Source organism: Schistocerca serialis, chromosome 5 (assembly GCF_023864345.2).
Source record: "Schistocerca serialis cubense isolate TAMUIC-IGC-003099 chromosome 5, iqSchSeri2.2, whole genome shotgun sequence".
In the NCBI taxonomy this organism is placed as follows: domain Eukaryota; kingdom Metazoa; phylum Arthropoda; class Insecta; order Orthoptera; family Acrididae; genus Schistocerca; species Schistocerca serialis.
Genome location: NC_064642.1, coordinates 231,667,031 through 231,689,065, shown reverse-complemented (window position 1 = coordinate 231,689,065; position 22,035 = coordinate 231,667,031). Strand labels below are relative to the sequence as shown.

At 39.9% G+C, this 22,035-nt stretch overlaps 1 protein-coding gene across 6 annotated transcripts in view; it reads left to right on the top strand.

The window, feature by feature from the left end:
- Window positions 1-22,035, top strand: part of LOC126481228 (endoribonuclease Dicer-like) — a 446,265-nt gene that overhangs the window by 343,921 nt on the left and 80,309 nt on the right. The window lies entirely within an intron of this gene.

Here is a 22,035-nt window from a genome sequence, read left to right as displayed (position 1 = left end):
GACGTCTCACCTCGCCTCGCCCTGGCTTGCTGCATTGTACTGTACAAATCCAATGTCGCGCTCTCTCTCTCTCTCTCTCTCTCTCTCTCTCTCTCACACACACACACACACACACACACACACACACACACACACACAATGTGTTCATCTCTGTCTCTCTCTCTTTTAAAACATAAGTAATGTTTCCAAGAACGGGTACATGACACAACTAAATGCATAAAGCACTTTGAAAGTGAAATGATATTTCAATACAATTGCGGATACAAGATGAGTCTCATTTCCAAACAGAAGATATATTTTTCCTTTCATTAATAGGAAACATTAAATAAGTGCTGTCCCGGTAATCTAGAAGACAACTATCTTCATAAAGAAAGCATACAAAGAACATTAAACATTTACAGATGTAACTTGTCATATTTTCCACTTGTTTGCAACAGAAACAAAATTATAGTTATTGTTGATCAGCAGTAAATCACTAACACGTTCCGGATTTAATTGGCTGCGGCGATTTGTTAGTAACATGCCGGCCTTACTAAAGCGTCTTTCACTAGGTGTGCTCGTTGCTGGGATACAGAAAATACGTCTTGCAACTGCAGCCAGGCCTGGCAGAACTGTTTCATGTCTCCTCCACCACTTTAAGATGTCATCATCATCTCCAGGGTGCATTAAAATGTAGAGATCTACTCCATCTGCTGTGGATGATCTGTTGTTTCTCCATTCCTTGAAACGATCTCTCTTTCTGGGTGGTGATGACACAGCACTTGAAGGCTCTATGATAATAAACAAAAGAGACAAGTAATACAGAACTGATGTGGAAATCATCGAAACATTCCCGTAAAAACGAAGTGTTTTATGTTAATGACATATTATACAAATTATAACATTCCCATTTCTCTGTAATACACTATCCAATAACTATGCAAAAACATTTATGTTAATGATTGCATGTTGTACCTGTGTAAGTAGCACACATTTGTCACACATTGCTAAGAATTTCCTGCTTTTCATTTATTTCAAGCGTATTAAGATCATGGAAAGACGGCCAAAGGAACGTAGCTATTTTATGTCTGGAAGTGATCACATTCTTCTCACAAACGAAAGTAAAGGCTCGATTTTTAATCCTTTGTACCTCCTGTTAAAAAATATATATCTATTAGTACACATCAGTTTCACTAGTTATTTATAAATCTATCGCGTATCATAATGAAAGAGTGCTTTTAACTGGAGTAATTACTCACCTGACAGTCAGTGTCATTGACACTGCAAATTTGTTGCAGTTTGTGAAACCAAAGAAGAACTAACTGGATTGTCGGTTCTTTTTCGCCTTCATATGTGGCCTCTTTAAATGGTCTCAGAAAATGTGCAATTTTTCCTGTGAGCTCATTATCATATCCTTGCAATTTGTAAGTGGAGTCCTTTTCCATCAGCAAAGCAGCAACTTCATTATACTGAGTGTGTAAGGATTCCAGCATAGTGTACAAGCCGTTTCAGTGTGTGCAGACCTCTTGTTTCAACGATGATTTCAAAGACGAGCAGAGGCCACTTTTCTTAATGTACCTTACAATGCATTTTGCAGTTTTTATTGTTGATGTGATGTTCGGGGCATGATTTAACAAGAAGTTATCATCATCGAAAGTATGGCTAAGTGCTGTGTTTATATAATGAGCAGCACAAGGAATCTCTTCATGATTTTCCAAAGCCTTTATTACATTGGCAACCTGGTTGGAGACAAAAACAAAACTCTGCAAATGTCTGGCAAAATGTCCCAATCAGCCATCCTCTCTTCAATTTCTTTCATAATACGAGGGCAGTTCAATAAGTAATGCAACACATTTTTTTTCTGAAACAGGGGTTGTTTTATTCAGCATTGAAATACACCAGGTTATTCCCCAATCTTTTAGCTACACAACACTATTTTTCAACGTAATCTCCATTCAATGCTACGGCCTTACGCCACCTTGAAATGAGGGCCTGTATGCCTGCACGGTACCATTCCACTGGTCGATGTCGGAGCCAACGTCGTACTGCATCAATAACTTCTTCATCATCCGCGTAGTGCCTCCCACGGATTGCTTCCTTCATTGGGCCAAACACATGGAAATCCGATGGTGCGAGATCGGGGCTGTAGGGTGCATGAGGAAGAACAGTCCACTGAAGTTTTGTGAGCTCCTCTCGGGTGCGAAGACTTGTGTGAGGTCTTGCGTTGTCATGAAGAAGGAGAAGTTCGTTCAGATTTTTGTGCCTACGAACACGCTGAAGTCGTTTCTTCAATTTCTGAAGCGTAGCACAATACACTTCAGAGTTGATCGTTTGACCATGGGGAAGGACATCGAACAGAATAACCCCTTCAGCGTCCCAGAAGACTGTAACCATGACTTTACCGGCTGAGGGTATGGCTTTAAACTTTTTCTTGGTAGGGGAGTGGGTGTGGCGCCACTCCATTGATTGCCGTTTTGTTTCAGGTTCGAAGTGATGTGTTTCAGGTTCGAAGTGATGAACCCATGTTTCATCGCCTGTAACAATCTTTGACAAGAAATTGTCACCCTCAGCCACATGACGAGCAAGCAATTCCGCAAAGATGGTTCTCCTTTGCTCTTTATGGTGTTCGGTTAGACAACGAGGGACCCAGCGGGAATAAACCTTTGAATATCCCAACTGGTGAACAATTGTGACAGCACTACCAACAGAGATGTCAAGTTGAGCACTGAGTTGTTTGATGGTGATCCGTCGATCATCTCGAATGAGTGTGTTCGCACGCTCCGGCATTGCAGGAGTCACAGCTGTGCACGGCCGGCCCGCACGCGGGAGATCAGACAGTCTTGCTTGACCTTGCGGCGATGATGACACACGCTTTGCCCAATGACTCACCGTGCTTTCGTCCACTGCCAGATCACCGTAGACATTCTGCAAGCGCCTATGAATATCTGAGATGCCCTGGTTTTCCGCCAAAAGAAACTCGATCACTGCCCATTGTTTGCAACGTACATCCATTACAGACGCCATTTTAACAGCTCCGTACAGCGCTGCCACCTGTCGGAAGTCAATGAAACTATACGAGACGAAGCGGGAATGTTTGAAAATATTCCACAAGAAATTTCCGGTTTTTTCAACCAAAATTGGCAGAGAAAAAAAAATGTGTTGCATTACTTATTGAACTGCCCTCGTATTTACTCCCACCTTCTTAACATCCGGGAATTTGTTGTAAATAAAACATTGTTCACAAGAGACCAATCTGTGTTAATGTAATGTGTTGTAAGGGTCAAATAGTGCACCTGATTATGCGAATCAGTCCACATATCAACTGTTGTAGCACATGTTTTATTAATAACTTCCGCAATAACAGAAGGCATTATGCTGTTTCGTATTGCATCAGCTTGTTCTTTGACATGTCTGCTTATAGTAGAGGGATGTGGCATGACATCTGCCACGTTAACTTCTCCATAATGCGCACCTAGATATATTAATTCTTGGCCTAGTTCTCTGAAACCTTCTCCGGGAACAGCATTAAAATGTCTCGTATCTTGAGCACACATTGCAACACCCTTTGCTGCAATACTGTTTTTTATTACTGCCGGTATCCCTGAAGGAACTGTATCTTTATGAGGTTACTTGCAACTGTGTTTCTTTAAATGAGTGGTTCCTGACTGGAAACACAATAATGTGGAGCAGTTTATGCACGATACGTACCCAGTAGACGCACTGTTTTCGTCTACAACCAACAGATAAGTACTCCATACTTGGATTTATAGACCTTCCCGCTTCTTCTATGTGTAAACATTGGTTTCTGTCTTACGTCTTACTGCACTGGCTTCCTCGCGCTGCATGATTATGAAGAGAGACACACCACAATTGAGAAACCTGCACTGGCTGCAGTCTCACACGGATAATGATACATGTAATGTGTTTAAATTTACGTGCTACGTATTCGGTCACAGCATATATGTTCGGTCACAAGAACTAGTGCGGGCAGCCTATACAGTTAGGGTGTGCTTGTCCCATCTCGTATTTTGTGCTCGCTTACTCGGTCATGCAGAACTCTAGTGCAAACCTCTGTGAAGTACATTATCAATGGTACTTCACATTGTACTGCACACTAGGGTTTGTACCATCTCTTATCATAGGGAGTAAAGATGGAATGACTGCTTAAATTCCTCTGTATGTGCTCTAATTATTTGTCTTTGGAGTCACTATTTGAGAGATCTGAAGGGATCTATACAGTATTTCCATATTCCCTGTTTAATTGTGGTTCTTGAAATGTTATACATAGGCTTTTGTCAGTCTTCAGACATTTTGGCAGGCCATGTTTAACAGAATGTCTGTGGTGCTTTTCTGTGAGTCAAACAAACGTATGAGCATTCATACTGCTCTTCTTAATGTAGCTAGTACTATTTTGATATGGGTCTGACTCATGTTAGCTAAATTCTAGGATGGACCACACAACCATTTCATGAACAAACACTGTAGTAAACTCATTGAACTTTCCCACTATCCACAATGAAACAAAGTCTAGTCATTTACTTTACCTATGCTTCAGCCTGTGTGATCATTCTAGTTAATATCCCCACAAATTGTTTCACCTAGATTTTTGTAGATTTTCTCAATCATTTATGCAGCTTTTCTTTTTAGATACTATTTCATTATTGATAATTGCACGATCTGCAAAAAGTCTGCAGTTGCTATTTTGTCTGCCAGGTATACAAAATGAACTCAAAACAATCCCAATACACTTCCCTGTGACACATGTAAAGTTACTTCTACTTTTGTCAATTACTCTACTTACAAGACATGATTCTGCATCATCCATATCACAAGCTCCTCCATACAGCCACAAATTTTGTTTGATACCTAGTTTGATTGTACATTCATTAATAAGTTTGAGTGTGGTATTGGATCAAATGCTTTTAGTGAGCCAAAAAATACTGAACTGTCTAACTGGGTTTCAAGATGTCATGTGTGGTAAGCACTAATTGGTTTGTGTGTGAATCCTCACTGGTTTGCATGGAAGAGGTCATTCTGTTAGAGATGGTTTAGCTCAGATACATCATAAGGATAAACAACTGATGGACTCAATAAAATTGGATTACAGCTTTATGGATAACTTCTGCTACACTTCTTGTAGACAGGTGTGCCATATACTGCATTCCAACCACAGGGTACAGTTTTTTGTTTGAGGGTTCTTTAGTACATTGTCATTAAAATAGGGTTTGACTCGACTTCAAATTCTGAATTTAATGTGACAGGAATGGTATGTTCAACATATCTATTTTTGCTTTGCTACCCTCAGTTTTGGTTCCTGTGCCATCCACGAGTGTCTGACACTAATCACGGTACCACTGATAGCCTTCACATGTGATGAGAATTTCTTTGTATGAAGTGGTTGTGACCAAGTTTTTCAAAAAAATTGTGTTAAAAAAAATCATCCTTTGAAAACATTCACTTGAAATTACCAATTTTTCCCAATACTGTTTAAAGTTACTTGGCCAGTTTCTGAGCTACAGTTGTAACAATCACAAATGACAAATTTAGAAAGCGGAAAAATGTAGTATCGTATTACTATGGTATTGTGAGTCACAATTGGAATTGGTCAACTTGTACACATTCCTGGGTGTAACAGTTTGTAGGGATAAGAAATGGAACAATCAGAAAGGTCCAGTTGTCGATAATACAAGTGTAAGACTTGGGAAATGCAGTCAGTCTACAGAGGACATTACTTAAGAGTCATTCCACATCAAATCAACACTGGTGCAAACATGACCACCTTCGATTTTCATCAGATTTGTTGTGTTCATCACACTTGATACGAGAACAAAAAATGTCAAATTATAGAATTACAACACAAGTACCACAAATGTAATGACCACCAAAAATTCTGAAAATGTGCATAATTTTGATTCACGCTGAACACAAAAATGTCTGTTACTTCTGTTATAATCGATGTAGAACTCTGAAACTGGTAATTTTCAATAGGTTTGTGAACAATCTTTCAGATTCCAGAATGAAATTTTCACTCTGCAGCGCAGTGTGCGCTGATATGAAACTTCCTGGCAGATTAAAACTGTGTGCCCGACCGAGACTCGAACTCGGGACCTTTGCCTTTCACGGGCAAGTGCTCTACCATCTGAGCTACCAAAGCACGACTCACGCCCGGTCTCACAGCTTTACTTCTGCCAGTATCTCGTCTCCTACCTTCCAAACTTTACAGAAGCTCTCCTGCGAACCTTGCAGAACTAGCACTCCTGAAAGAAAGGATAATGCGGAGACATGGCTTAGCCATGATACTGGCAGAAGTAAAGCTGTGAGACTGGGCGTGAGTCGTGCTTCGGTAGCTCAGATGGTAGAGCACTTACCTGCGAAAGGCAAAGGTCCCGAGTTCGAGTCTCGGTCGGGCACACAGTTTTAATCTGCCAGGAAGTTTCATATCAGTGCACACTCCGCTGCAGAGTGAAAATCTCATTCTGGAAACATCCCCCAGGCTGTGGCTAAGCCATGTCTCCGCAATATCCTTTCTTTCAGGAGTGCTAGTTCTGCAAGGTTCGCAGAAGAGCTTCTGTAAAGTTTGGAAGGTAGGAGACGAGATACTGGCAGAAGTAAAGCTGTGAGACCGGGCGTGAGTCGTGCTTCGGTAGCTCAGATGGTAGAGCACTTGCCCGCGAAAGGCAAAGTTCCCGAGTTCGAGTCTCGGTCGGGCACACAGTTTTAATCTGCCAGGAAGTTTCATATCAGTGCACACTCTGCTGCAGAGTGAAAATCTCATTCTGGAAACATCCCCCAGGCTGTGGCTAAGCCGTGTCTCCGCAATATCCTTTCTTTCAGGAGTGCTAGTTCTGCAAGGTTCGCAGGAGAGCTTCTGTAAAGTTTGGAAGGTAGGAGATGAGATACTGGCAGAAGTAAAGCTGTGAGACCGGGCGTGAGTCGTGCTTTGGTAGCTCAGATGGTAGAGCACTTGCCCGCGAAAGGCAAAGGTCCCGAGTTCAAGTATCGGTCGGGCACACAGTTTTAATCTACCAGGAAGTTTCAATCTTTCAGATGATATAAAACATAGCCATATTCAAACGGTGTATGCAGTTAATGTCAGTGACCTTATCCTTCAGCCTTGGATATCTCAAAACATGGCACCTTAAAAACCGATGGAAAAAAATAACAAATTTGCTTATTCATGTTACATTGTACATCACATTAAAAATCATTCTGGGATGACATTTAGATTAGACGATAAAATTAATGTGTTCAGCTGTGAGATGCAATATAATGAAAGGGATACACTGTAATGTTTTTGGAACACCATTTGAACAACTGTTTGGGTGTCTTTATCTTGGCATTGCAAATACACTGCAGAGTGGCACCGGCAGAGTGTATCTTGATAGTGCCTGTGATACCTCACATATCCTTTGCCGTGTGATGTGACAGAGAAATGCCATTCTGCATGGACACTGAAATCACTCTAATGAAAAGATATCTGCAAAGTAATACATGTGCTTCAGTGTTTTATGGTAATGAGATATCATCAAATTAACCAAATGACAGAAAAGATGTACATTCATTGTCTTGTTTAAGGCATGCTGATGGACAACAAGTGAAATGTGATCTATTGCTGAGGTTTCTGGATGTCTAAATTAAAAACCACAAATGGATGAATGGTGGACTGTGCTTTGTTCGGATGAAACCTCTGGACCTCATACTGCAGAACAAATGCATAATTCTCTGAAAATCACATATTACAATATGTTCATTGTCACAAAGTATCTCATTCACTGTTCTAGAAATTCATACTGTTGGTCAGCTATGAAGGAGTGTGGTAGGAGCTTTTTTAATTCGTTAGGAAGGTTTTTCAAGAGGTCTTCCACAAAACACAGATATGACTCGAGAGTTAATCTATCTGTAGATGTCCACAGTGGGTAACATCATCAATCCCATTTCCTTCAAACAACTCTCCTATGTATGTCATGATTAGAATGTTGACCTGGACAGTTCTCACATATGACATCTAATATTTTGGCTGTTCAGAAATGATCTGCGCAAGGTGATGTTTGTATGTTTGGTGAATACTGCACACACACACACACACACACACACACGCACGCACGCACACACACACACACACACACACACACACAAACACACACACACACACACACACACACACACACACACACACACACACTCACTATGGATACTAGTTGCACCAGCCAGAACACAGCTATTTTGTAGTAACCAGCAGAATTGGAATAATTCTGTTTTCAGTCCTAGACACACATCTTTGAATACTTGAATGCAGGTTTACCAACACCAGTTGTTATTGTTTATGAACCTAGGAACCATTTTGCCTGACAGAAACAAAATCTTGTCTTCCCAGGCAAACAGTGACTTAGACCTTCTCTGTCATAGACTTCTATTGCATAGTTTACAATGCTCTTACTTAAGACACCTTTAGTCTCAGCTCGGAAAATACAACAGGCTTTTTTAATTGTGTTGCTTTTTTCACTAAATAGTTTTAAGCTCCAAATTAATTTCCAATCCTTTGAATGTGCCAACTTTTCGGAAGAAATGTCAACATTTGGATCTTCTCACTGCTTCTGTTGCTAGCACTGAATTTCTCCCTTGTTGTTGTTGTTGTTGTGGTCTTCAGTCCTGAGACTGGTTTGATGCAGCTCTCCATGCTACTCTATCCTGTGCAAGCTTTTTCATCTCCCAGTACCTACTGCAACCTACATCCTTCTGAATCTGCTTAGTGTATTCATCTCTTGGTCTCCCTCTACGATTTTTACCCTCCACGCTGCCCTCCAATACTAAATTGGTGATCCCTTGATGCCTCAGAACATGTCCTATCAACCGATCCCTTCTTCTGGTCAAGTTGTGCCACAAACTTCTCTTCTCCCCAATCCTATTCAATACTTCCTCATTAGTTATGTGATCTACCCATCTAATCTTCAGCATTCTTCTGTAGCACCACATTTCGAAAGCTTGTATTCTCTTCTTGTCCAAACTATTTATCGTCCATGTTTCACTTCCATACATGGCTACACTCCATACAAATACTTTCAGAAATGACTTCCTGACACTTAAATCAATACTGGATGTTAACAAATTTCTCTTCTTCAGAAACGCTTTCCTTGCCATTGCCAGCCTACATTTTATATCCTCTCTACTTCGACCGTCATCAGTTATTTTGCTCCCCAAATAGCAAAACTCCTTTACTACTTTAAGTGCCTCATTTCCTAATCTAATTCCCTCAGCATCACCCGACTTAATTAGACTACATTCCATTATCCTTGTTTTGCTTTTGTTGATGTTCATCTTATATCCTCCTTTCAAGACACTGTCCATTCCATTCAACTGCTCTTCCAAGTCCTTTGCTGTCTCTGACAGAATTACAATGTCATCGGCGAACCTCAAAGTTTTTATTTCTTCTCCATGAATTTTAATACCTACTCCGAATTTTTCTTTTGTTTCCTTTACTGCTTGCTCAATATACAGATTGAACAACATCGGGGAGAGGCTACAACCCTGTCTTACGCCCTTCCCAACCACTGCTTCCCTTTCATGTCCCTCGACTCTTATAACTGCCATCTGGTTTCTGTACAAATTGTAAATAGCCTTTCGCTCCCTGTATTTTACCCGTGCCACCTTTAGAATTTGAAAGAGAGTATTCCAGTCAACATTGTCAAAAGCTTTCTCTAAGTCTACAAATGCTAGAAACGTAGGTTTGCCTTTCCTTAATCTTTCTTCTAAGATAAGTCGTAAGGTGAGTATTGCCTCACGTGTTCCAGTGTTTCTACGGAATCCAAACTGATCTTCCCCGAGGTTGGCTTCTACTAGTTTTTCCATTCGTCTATAAAGAATTCGTGTTAGTATTTTGCAGCTGTGACTTATTAAGCTGATAGTTCGGTAATTTTCACATCTGTCAACACCTGCTTTCTTTGGGATTGGAATTATTATATTCTTCTTGAAGTCTGAGGGTATTTCACCTGTTTCATACATCTTGCTCACCAGGTGGTAGAGTTTTGTCAGGACTGGCTCTCCCACGGCCGTCAGTAGTTCCAATGGAATATTGTCTACTCCGGGGGCCTTGTTTCGACTCAGGTCTTTCAGTGCTCTGTCAAACTCTTCACGCAGTATCGTATCTCCCATTTCATCTTCATCTACATCCTCTTCCATTTCCATAATATTGTCCTCAAGTACATCGCCCTTGTATAGACCCTCTATATACTCCTTCCACCTTTCTGCTTTCCCTTCTTTGCTTAGAACTGGGTTTCCATCTGAGCTCTTGATATTCATACAAGTCGTTCTCTTATCTCCAAAGGTCTCTTTAATTTTCCTGTAGGCGGTATCTATCTTACCCCTAGTGAGATAGGCCTCTACATCCTTACATTTGTCCTCTAGCCATCCCTGCTTAGCCATTTTGCACTTCCTGTCGATCTCATTTTTGAGACGTTTGTATTCCTTTTTGCCTGTTTCACTTACTGCATTTTTATATTTTCTCCTTTCATCAATTAAATTCAATATTTCTTCTGTCACCCAAGGATTTCTACTAGCCCTCGTCTTTTTACCTACTTGATCCTCTGCTGCCTTCACTACTTCATCCCTCAAAGCTACCCATTCTTCTTCTACTGTATTTATTTCCCCCATTCCTGTCAATTGCTCCCTTATGCTCTCCCTGAATCTCTGTACAACCTCTGGTTCTTTTAGTTTATCCAGATCCCATCTCCTTAAATTCCCACCTTTTTGCAGTTTCTTCAGTTTTAATCTACAGGTCATAACCAATAGATTGTGGTCAGAGTCCACATCTGCCCCTGGAAATGTCTTACAATTTAAAACCTGGTTCCTAAATCTCTGTCTTACCATTATATAATCTATCTGATACCTTTTAGTATCTCCAGGGTTCTTCCATGTATACAACCTTCTTTCATGATTCTTAAACCAAGTGTTAGTTATGATTATGTTGTGCTCTGTGCAAAATTCTACCAGGCGGCTTCCTCTTTCATTTCTGTCCCCCAATCCATATTCCCCTACTATGTTTCCTTCTCTCCCTTTTCCTACACTCGAATTCCAGTCACCCATGACTATTAAATTTTCGTCTCCCTTCACAATCTGAATGATTTCTTTTATTTCATCATACATTTCTTCAATTTCTTCGTCATCTGCAGAGCTAGTTGGCATATAAACTTGTACTACTGTAGTAGGTGTGGGCTTTGTATCTATCTTGGCCACAATAATGCGTTCACTATGCTGTTTGTAGTAGCTTACCCGCATTCCTATTTTCCTATTCATTATTAAACCTACTCCTGCATTACCCCTATTTGATTTTGTGTTTATAACCCTGTAGTCACCTGACCAGAAGTCTTGTTCCTCCTGCCACCGAACTTCGCTAATTCCCACTATATCTAACTTCAACCTATCCATTTCCCTTTTTAAATTTTCTAACCTACCTGCCCGATTAAGGGATCTGACATTCCACGCTCCGATCCGTAGAACGCCAGTTTTCTTTCTCCTGATAACGACATCCTCTTGAGTAGTCCCCGCCCGGAGATCCGAATGGGGGACTATTTTACCTCCGGAATATTTTACCCAAGAGGACGCCATCATCATGTAATCATACAGTAAAGCTGCATGCCCTCGGGAAAAATTACGGCTGTAGTTTCCCCTTGCTTTCAGCCGTTCGCAGTACCAGCACAGCAAGGCCGTTTTGGTTATTGTTACAAGGCCAGATCAGTCAATCATCCAGACTGTTGCCCTTGCAACTACTGAAAAGGCTGCTGCCCCTCTTCAGGAACCACACGTTTGTCTGGCCTCTCAACAGATACCCTTCCGTTGTGGTTGCACCTACGGTACGGCTATCTGTATCGCTGAGGCACGCAAGCCTCCCCACCAACGGCAAGGTCCATGGTTCATGGGGGGAGGATTCTCCCTTGACGCATTATAATTTCAGATCACAATTTGTTTCAACTTCTGCATTTTCTCCCACATTGGGCACATATTTACTTAGGAATACTTCAGCCACTTTCTCAAACTTTTTCGGGGCGTATGTTTTCCCTCAGTCTCTTCTTTTTCACCAGAGACTCATCAAGAGGTAATAGACTGTCAATTAACACAACTAATGCAATATTTCAGGGTACAGGTGTGTGAGTCACCTGTGGAGGTTTGTGATTTCCGTGTGTTTGAGTGCAGTTGGGTCAACCACATACTCTTGTTTCCATGTTAATTTTCGTACATATACCGCATTTTGTGGTCGGTCGTTACGCCGTTGATCATATCAACCATCGACATTTTCACTCTAGGTAAACTTTTTTGTATCGGTTGTGTCCATCTTCACGGGAGGGATTACAGAAGTACAAGAGCCTCTCAAACACCTTCTTTATGGTAGATTTGTGTAGTTGCAACACAATATCTTTTGTTACAATGTCATCTATGCATGTAGCATCCACACTGCCATCAAAGCTTTGATAAGAAACACTTCATAATGACAATATTTTGCTTTGTCACTTACCATCATATAATAGAAATTAACATTTTTTTGGCCATGCTGTATTCGTGTTGTACACCAAAATGCTTGCTGTTGATCTGTTTACATTGCTGTCGTACTGTGCATTGCTATAACCCCACCTTTTTAACAGTTAATATGTTTCTCAGTACTTAACACCATTGTGTTGTAGTCTGCATACAATTTGTATTGCTTTATTGGATATCACAGCTGTACACATTAATTTATATCACCTAATCTAAATGACGTCCCAGATTGACTTTATTGTACAGTGTAACATTAAGAAGCAAATTTATTTTTTACCTTCAATTTTTAAGGTGACATGTTTTGAGAGAGTCAAGGTCAAAGGTTAACGTCACTTACGTTAGTTGTGAACATTGTTCGAATATACTGTGTTTCATATCATTTGAAAACCTGTTCACAGAGCTTTCCAAAATTACCTTTGTCTCTATTCGAACAGCAGTTGCAGACATTTTTGTCCGCAGTGCGTGTCAGAATTTTCACATATTTTCAGAACTTCGGGTGACCATTACTTTTCTCTTACTTCTGCTATAAATCTGTAATTTGACATTTTTCATTCTCTCTTCATGTGCAATGAAATCTGATGAAAATCAGTGTGGTTGGTTGGAAATTGTATTTTTCTGTTTTGATTTGACTTGGAATGGCCCTTACAGAACACTCATCTGATCCATCCTGGAATATTGCTGAAGTGTGTGTGACTCATGCCAGGCAGGACTAATGGGGGATATTGAATGTGTACAAAGAAGGACAGCATGAATGGTTATAGGTTTGTTTGACCCATGCGAGTGTATCAAGGAGATGATGAAAGAATTGAACTGCCAAGTGCTGAAGATAGGTGCAAACTATCCTGAGAAAGTCCACTTATAAAGTTTGAAATAGCCAGAAACTATCCTAAGAAAGCCTACTTACAAAGTTTGAAATACTAATGTTGAATCATGAATCTAGTGACACACAAGAACCTGCTACATATTGCTCCCATAGGGATCATGAGGCCAAATAAGACTGATTATGGCACACACAGAGATGTTTAAACATCAGTTGTTCCCCTGATGTATACTTGAATGGAATGGAAGGAGACCTAATAACTGGTACATTGGAAAGTACTCTCTGCCATATACTTCACAGTGGTTTGCAGGGTATGAATGTAGATGTAGACATAGGTGTAAATGTAATTGTAGATTTTGAAACAATTGTATCTCACAATTGTTTATCTAGTGGGCACGGGTTTGTGTGTGTGTGTGTGTGTGTGTGTGTGTGTGTGTGTTGTAGTCCAATTTATCAAAGGGTTTCTTCCGAAAGCTACTCTTTTGTGTATGCCTGCCTACAACTCGAGGATCTTGCTATCAGGTTAGTGGTCTCCTGTGCTTCTGAATTATTTACATCTGTCAGAACTTTCTGTTTCAGAAATGATTTTCTTGTCATTGTCAGTCTGCATTTTAATCTTCTCTATTGAGGACAGTCAGTGATTTTGCTTCCCAAATAAAACTACTTTTACTGTTTCATTTCCTAATGTAACTCTCCAGCATTGCCTGTTTTAACTCAGCTATATTTCAACTGTTTTACTTCTTTAAATGTTCATCTTATGACAGACAGCTTTCCAAGACACTAACTATTTCATTCATCTAATATTCAGAATCCTGTGCCATCTCCGATAGAACTGAAATGTCATCTGAAGCCCTCAGTGATTTTATTACTTCTACATGAACTTTAATTCCCATCCCCAATTTCTTTTTGGTTTCCTACATAGCTTTCTCAGTGTACCAGTTGAGTAAGACCAGGGATAGGCTGTAACTCTGTGTCACTCCCGTATTAATTACTGCTTCCTTTTCATGTCTTTGACTCGTATAACTGCACTGTGGTTTATGTACAGATTGTAGGTAACCTGTTTTCCCTTAATTTCTTCACTGCTATCTTCAAAGTGAGTATTCCTGTTAATATTTTGAATAGCTCTCTCCTGAATCTTGATGTGCAGTAACTTCAGGTTTACCTTTTTTTAGTACATCCTCTACAGTCAATCATAGGGTCAGTGTTGCTTTTCAACTTCCTAGATTCCTCTGGAACCCAGACTGATCTCCTTTGAGCTCAGATTCTACCAATTCTTCTGCAAATAATTTTGTCAGTATCTTGCAACAAACCCTATTATTTGGCAATATTTACAACAGTCAGAACCTACCTTCTTTACAATTGAGATATTACATTTTTCTTGAAGTTTGAGTGTATTTTACCTGTGTCATCCATCTTGGAAGAACAGTTGAAAGGAATGGGTTGTGTCTTGTAAAGAGATTATAAGATCAATATAAAACAGGGATAATGGAATGTAAGTGCATAAAACTGCAATCAATCACTTTTTTTAATAGTTATTTATTATTTCATGAACCAGTTTTTGAACCTTTTCATCTTCATCTTCAGATGGTTTTCTGGAAGTTACATCACTATTTCTATCACAAAATGCTGGGTGCTGGCTCTGTGACAAATTTTTGCTGCGATGGGAGACCGTAAATGCTGTTTGGATTGTCAGATATTGAAAAATTTGTGTAGGGGGATCCAGAACAAGAGACATGAGATGTTGACAAGAGGCACTGTGCTTGTGTGTGACAATGCAGGATCCCATACAATCAATGGTACATGAAATCTGTTGAATCTGTTTGGATGGGAGACCTTCAGCCATCCACCCTACAGGCCCAACCTCACCCCAAGTGACTTCATCTCTTCAGTCTTGTTTCATGAACTGTTTTCTGGCAGGAAAATGCTCCCACAAAAATGATGAGGTGCAGACTGAAGTGACTATGGCTCCGAACATTGTTGGCATGGGCACACAGTTGATGATGCACCATGGTGATAAATTTTTCAACAGTGGTGGTCATTACATTGAGAAGTAGCCAGTGAATCTAAGTAAAAGTAATGTTTTTGTTTTCTTTCTTGGTCATCAGAACTTAATTTTTGGATGCACCTTGTACATTCAGAAGCTCTTCCATTGAGCAAGAGGAGCTGTCAAGCAGATAAAATTTCAGTTAGTTGTTTGAAATTAGTTTTAATATCTATTAAATTCTTTACATCACTGGGTAGATGGTCAACATTTTTGTAGCTGATTATCCTCACTGCTTTCTGTACCACACTAAGGCTGAGTGATGAATAGCATACACCATTCCGGCTTTTAGTGCTACATTTATGAATGTTACTATTGTTTCAAACTGTGATTAACTTTATTAGGAAGCAAAGGTATTGTGAAGTTGTCATCAGTATCCTTAACTTTGTGAAAACTGGTCTACAAGAGGTTGTTGGGCGAACGCTATGTATTATTATTAATTTGCCGCTGCACTACAAATACTTTTTCCTCAGTGACAAGTATCCCCAGAAATCTTTCCACAAGATATTAGACAATATAAGAAACATCAACTTTTGAAGTGTTTTTATCTCCAAAATCTGAAATTATCTTTAAATCAACAGTTACAGCGCTTAGACATGGAAATCATCTGTGAAATATTACTTCCAATGCAAGTTCTTTCATTATAAAACCATAAGAATTAGAATATTCTTTTAATTATTGATTTACCCATTTGCATTATTTCTAATGCTGTGGTGAGGTCCTGTGCAGTACTGAATTGTGTGTATTGTTTTTATCTAAATTCAATGACAGTCCAGTTATATTTTTCTTTCTGATACCACACTCCACTAATTCTCACTTTAGCTTCCACCTCCTCATTTCTGTTTTCAAGTTCTCTAACATGTCTACCCGAATAATGGGTGTAATGTTCCATACTTCAACTTTTGGTGTACCAGATTTGTTCCCTCCTGATGACAACATCCTCCTGAGTAGTCCCCATCCAAACGATGGAGTATTTTTCCTCCAGAACATTATAGCCAAGATCATTATCAAATCACACAGTAGAGCTGGGTGTCCTCAGGACATACAATGGCTATAGATTCCTGTTTCATATAGCTGTTTGCAGTGTCAACATAGCAAGGTCACGAAGCTAATGCTACAGTGACAGATCAGCAGAAAATCCAAACTGCTGTTCCTTGTAAGGGGGCCATATTGACTTGAGTACCAAGTGTTATTTGAGGAGATAGATGTTCACTGGGTATTGCCATTTTGACTGTGCATATCTTTCAAGCTGAGCTTATGTGCATTTTAAAGTAGGTGGTAATAGTCAGAGTGTAGGAGCAGTACGGAAGCATGACATGATGGGAGGCTGGAAGAGTGTTGAGTGAAATGAGGGCAGTTTAATATTGTGATAACTAAAAGTGTGATAAATGTTGATGGAAGGTAAGGAAAGGAAATTTCATAAGAGTAAACACACTTATGAAAGATCTGAGGACAAAGTAATGTAATGGAGAAGCTGTGAAAGAAACATATAGGTAGTTAGTGGTCAACTGTTTTAGATTAACAATTGTATATGCATGATGGAAAATGTTTCTTTCCTGAAATAGTATATGATTTAAGATTTTGTTAATTTAATCGGAAGTAGTCCAAAGTGAAAATAACCAGAATGAAACTAATGCTGTTAAGACAATGAGGAGTGAGTGAACTGAGGTATTGTTAGGTTGAAATTGTGTAATTGTAAGTACCTCTTACTGATTATTAACTATAATTAAGTGCAATGTACTATCTATTAACTTTCAATATGAAACTGTTGCCAGCTATATAAAAAGATTGAACAAGGACTTAATGGGCACATGGTAACAGCTCTTGACCTTCCCTTGCCCACTGGTATGTAACTTCATCCCAAGCAAGTAATTTCCAGTAACCTAGATTAAATTTGCGACCGCTAAATGAACATTTTAAATATAACAAGAGGACCAGAAATGCTACAACCTGTAGCAAAAGGGTGCTATGAAGAGAATTTTTTCCCTTACCCTCTAGCTCATTAATTTGTGGAAAAACAAATGGTGGTTACAGTATTGAACACTTCTGTGAGGTCACAGTGGATACCAGGCATACCCATTGTATAATTTAGCTAGCTGATTACTTTTGTGACCATTTTGCTTGTAGCTTAAAACCATACAGCCACCTTTCCTGAAACCATACTGATTATGTACTACAACTCAATGTGATAGATTATAATTTCATATTGGACCACATGCACCTCTTTCCAGTTGGTAATTATGAGATCAGTAGCTTCTCATATAATCTTGTTTACCATTTTTATCAGTCTGGCATAATTCTGCATATTTTTGTCAATCAGTGAACAATCTTCATGAAAATGATCATTAATTATGAGAGAGAGTGCATGTGCCATAGAGGGAGAGTGCATGTGTCCTACTGTGAGTGCCTATTTTTATATACTTTCCACTTCAGGTTAAGTGAACTTATTTTCAGTCATCATTACAATTTCATGTTGCTGTATTGTCCATTAATGGTACATCTTCCATAGCTTTGGGAAGAGGAGTGTGGGGTAGGGGAAGGAAAAAAGGAGGAGGATAAGGGCACTCAACTGAAGTGAGGATGAGGAGACAAGTGCGTTCCTATGATCCTGGGTTCTCCTCCTTGAGGAAGTGTAGTTCCAAAAGCAAGGAAGTCTATGTAGGAGAAAATGCATGTAAAAGATATGGAGATCTGCAAGCTTTTGGAGCCATTGGCTCCTTCACGTGGCAGAAGGGTTGAAGGAAAAGGAAGAGGGATTAAGAAGAAGGACTGACGAGGTTTAGGAAATGGGGAGGGGAGTGTTATGGAAAATTTGTCTCAGATCAGGGGTGTCTTACTGGATTTGATGAAAAGGAAAGACTGCATCCAGGAGTGGTAGAGCGTGGTCTGTGTTGCTGCTACTTTGCTATCTGTGACGTATTAAAACATGAGCTGCAATAAATAATCCCACTGCTTATGAGGTGCGTTCTGTGATTAGGTTTTCATTGGTGAATAACTGCAAACCAATTGAAATTTATCATGACCTTTGTGATATGTATGGAAAAGGAATAATGAGTGAAAGCTGATTGAGGAAATATTGCATCGATTTTAAAAATTGCCATACCTGCATTCATGATAAGGACCGCAGTGTAGGCCTAGCTTTGTGACTGACAAACTTGTGATGAAAATCAATTACAGAATTTGTGAGAATTGTCATTTCACATTTACGAAACTTTTATAATATTTTACCCAAATTTCATGCAGTTTGGTGCATGAAATTATGGTGGAGAAGCTCAGTTGCAACAAATTTTGTATTAATTGGTTTCCCAAAATCCTAACGGAAGACTACAAAATAGAGAGACTGGCTGCAACACTGACCTTCCTCCAAGGTTAAGAGAAAAACGATAATGAAGTTATCGATTGGCAGAATGAGATTTTCACTCTGCAGCGGAGTGTGCACTGATACGAAACTTCCTGTCAGATTAAAACTGTGTGCCGGACTGAGACTCGAACTTGGGATCTTTGCCTTCCGCTGGCAAGTGCTCTACCATCTGAGCTACCCAAGCACAACTCACGACCAGTCCTCACACCTTCAATTCTGCCAGACCTCGTCTCCTACCTTCCAAACTTCACAGAAGCTCTTCTGCGAACCTTGCAGAACTAGCAGTCCTGGAAGAAAGGATGTTGCAGAGACATGGCTTAGTCACAGCCTGGGGGATGTTTCCAGAATGAGATTGTCACTCTGCAGCAGACTGTGCACTGATATGAAACTTCCTGGCAGATTAAAACTGTGTGCCAGACCGAGACTCGAGCTCGGGACCTTTGCCTATCACGGGCAAGTGCTCTACCATCTGAGCTACCCAAGCACAACTCACAACCTGTCCTCACAGTTTTTTAAGTTATTGATTGTATTGTAACTGGGGATGAGACTTCGTTTGTGAAACAAGAAGGCAGCTGATGGAATGGGGATGCACAAATTCTTCCAAGAAACCAAGGAAGTCGCAAATGCTGTCAGCAAGAAATGTCATGGTTACTGCTTTTTGGGGCTCTAGTGGAGAGATTGTTGTTGATTTCCTTGACAGTGGCACAACAGTTAACTCGAGAGATACCTTCAAACACTCTCAAAGTTAAGACAGTTGGCAAAAAGGAAGTGTCAGGGAAAACTTACTGCAAAACTTTCATTTCTTCATGACAACACACATCTACACACAGCCAATCGTACTCAAGAGCTCATATTTGGTTTTATATGGGAGGTGTTTGATCATCAATCATATAGCTCAGATTTGGTGCCGAGTGACTACAAATTCTTCCCAGCAGTGAAGACATTCCTTGCTACACAACATGTTGATACTGGTGCCAAACTGAATGCCGATATAAAACAGTGGCTGCAGTTGCAGGTGGCACTATATATATATATATATATATATATATATATATATATATATATATATATATATAGAGGGAAACATTCCACGTGGGAAAAATATATCTAAAAACAAAGATGATGAGACTTACCAAACAAAAGCGCCGGCAGGTCGATAGACACACAAACAAACACAAACATACACACAAAATTCAAGCTTTCGCAACAAACGGTTGCTTCATCAGGAAAGAGGGAAGGAGAGGGAAAGACGAAAGGATGTGGGTTTTAAGGGAGAGGGTAAGGAGTCATTCCCATCCCGGGAGCGGAAAGACTTACCTTAGGGGGAAAAAAGAACAGGTATACACTCGCATGCACACACACACACACACACACACACACACACACACACACACACACACACACACACACACATCCGCACATACACAGACACAAGCAGACATTTGTAAAGGCAAAGAGTTTGGGCCAAACTCTTTGCCTTTACAAATGTCTGCTTGTGTCTGTGTATGTGCGGATGGATATGTGTGTGTGTGCGAGTGTATACCTGTCCTTTTTTCCCCCTAAGGTAAGTCTTTCCGCTCCCAGAATGAGAATGACTCCTTACCCTCTCCCTTAAAACCCACATCCTTTCGTCTTTCCCTCTCCTTCCCTCTTTCCTGATGAAGCAACCGTTTGTTGCGAAAGCTTGAATTTTGTGTGTATGTTTGTGTTTGTTTGCCGGCCGAAGTGGCCGTGCAGTTAAAGGCACTGCAGTCTGGAACCGCAAGATCGCTACGGTCGCAGGTTCGAATCCTGCCTCGGGCATGGATGTTTGTGATGTCCTTAGGTTAATTAGGTTTAACTAGTTCTAAGTTCTAGGGGACTAATGACCTCAGCAGTTGAGTCCCATAGTGCTCAGAGCCATTTGAACCATTTTTTGTGTTTGTTTGTGTGTCTATCGACCTGCCAGCGCTTTTGTTTGGTAAATCTCATCATCTTTGTTTTTAGATATATATATCAGGTGCACCAGTATGAAATGAGTGTTAAGATAAAAATGTGTCGATAGGGAACATTTGTTGTGAACGAGCCTTAATTTTTTGTTTTTGTTTGGTTGGTATGACATCTGTCAAAGATATTTAGTATACATCAAGTCATGGAATAAACAACATCATATGTTTTCATCGTATTAACAGTGTCGAATAATGTACCAGAAAGTGATGATTTGCGGAAAGCATTAATTTTTTGTTTTCATTTGGAAAAAGTGCTGCAGAGTCGCATCGAATGCTTGTCGAGGCATATGGTGATCATGCTCTATCAGAAGCAACATGCAAAAGATGGTTTCAATGGTTCAGAAATAATAATTTTGATGTAAGAAAGGAAGAACGTGGAAGACCACCAAAAAAGTTCGAAGATGCCGAATTGCAAGCAATATTGGATGAAGATGATACTTTGAGTCAGAAGCAAATGACAGCACTGCTAAATGTTGCACAACAAACAATTTCTGACCGTTTGAAAGCTATGGGAAAAGTCCAAAAGTGCGGAGAATGGGTGCCACATGAATTGAATGAAAGACAGATGGAAAACCGAAAAACCATTTGTCAAATTTTGCTTCAAAGACATGAAAGAAAGTCAGTTTTGTATCAAATTGTTACTGGCGATGAAAAATGGATTTATTTTAAGAATCCTAAGAGGGAAAAATCATTGGTTAATCCGGGACAACCATCAACATCGACTGCAAAACCAGATCGGTTCGGCAAGAAGACAATGCTGTGTGTTTGGTGGAATCAGAAAGGTGTGGTGTATCTTGCGCTTCTAAAACCTGGTGAAACTGTAAATACTAATCACTACAGACAGCAAATGATCAATTTGAACTATGCATTGATCGAAAAAAGACCAGAATGGGCCAGAAGACATGGCAAAGTATATTTTTTACATGACAATGCACCTGCACACAAAGCAAAACTGGTTCAGGATACAATCAAAACACTTGGCTGGGAGCTGCTACCCTACCCACTGTATTCACCAGACTTGGCCCCTTCCGGCTACCATTTGTTTTCATCAATTGGACACGCATTGGCCGAGGAACACTTCGATTTGTACGAAGAAGTCGAAAATTGGGTGTCTGATTGGTTTGCTTCAAAAGACGAACATTTCTATTGGCGTGGTGTCTACAAATTGCCAGAAAGGTGGTCAAAATGTATAGCAAGCAATGGTCAGTACTTTGAATAAAATGTTTTTACTTTTCAATTCAAAATTAGTGTTTCATTAAAAAAAAAAAGAAAAAGAAAAAGTACACTCATTTCATACCGGTACACCTGGTATATACACGCC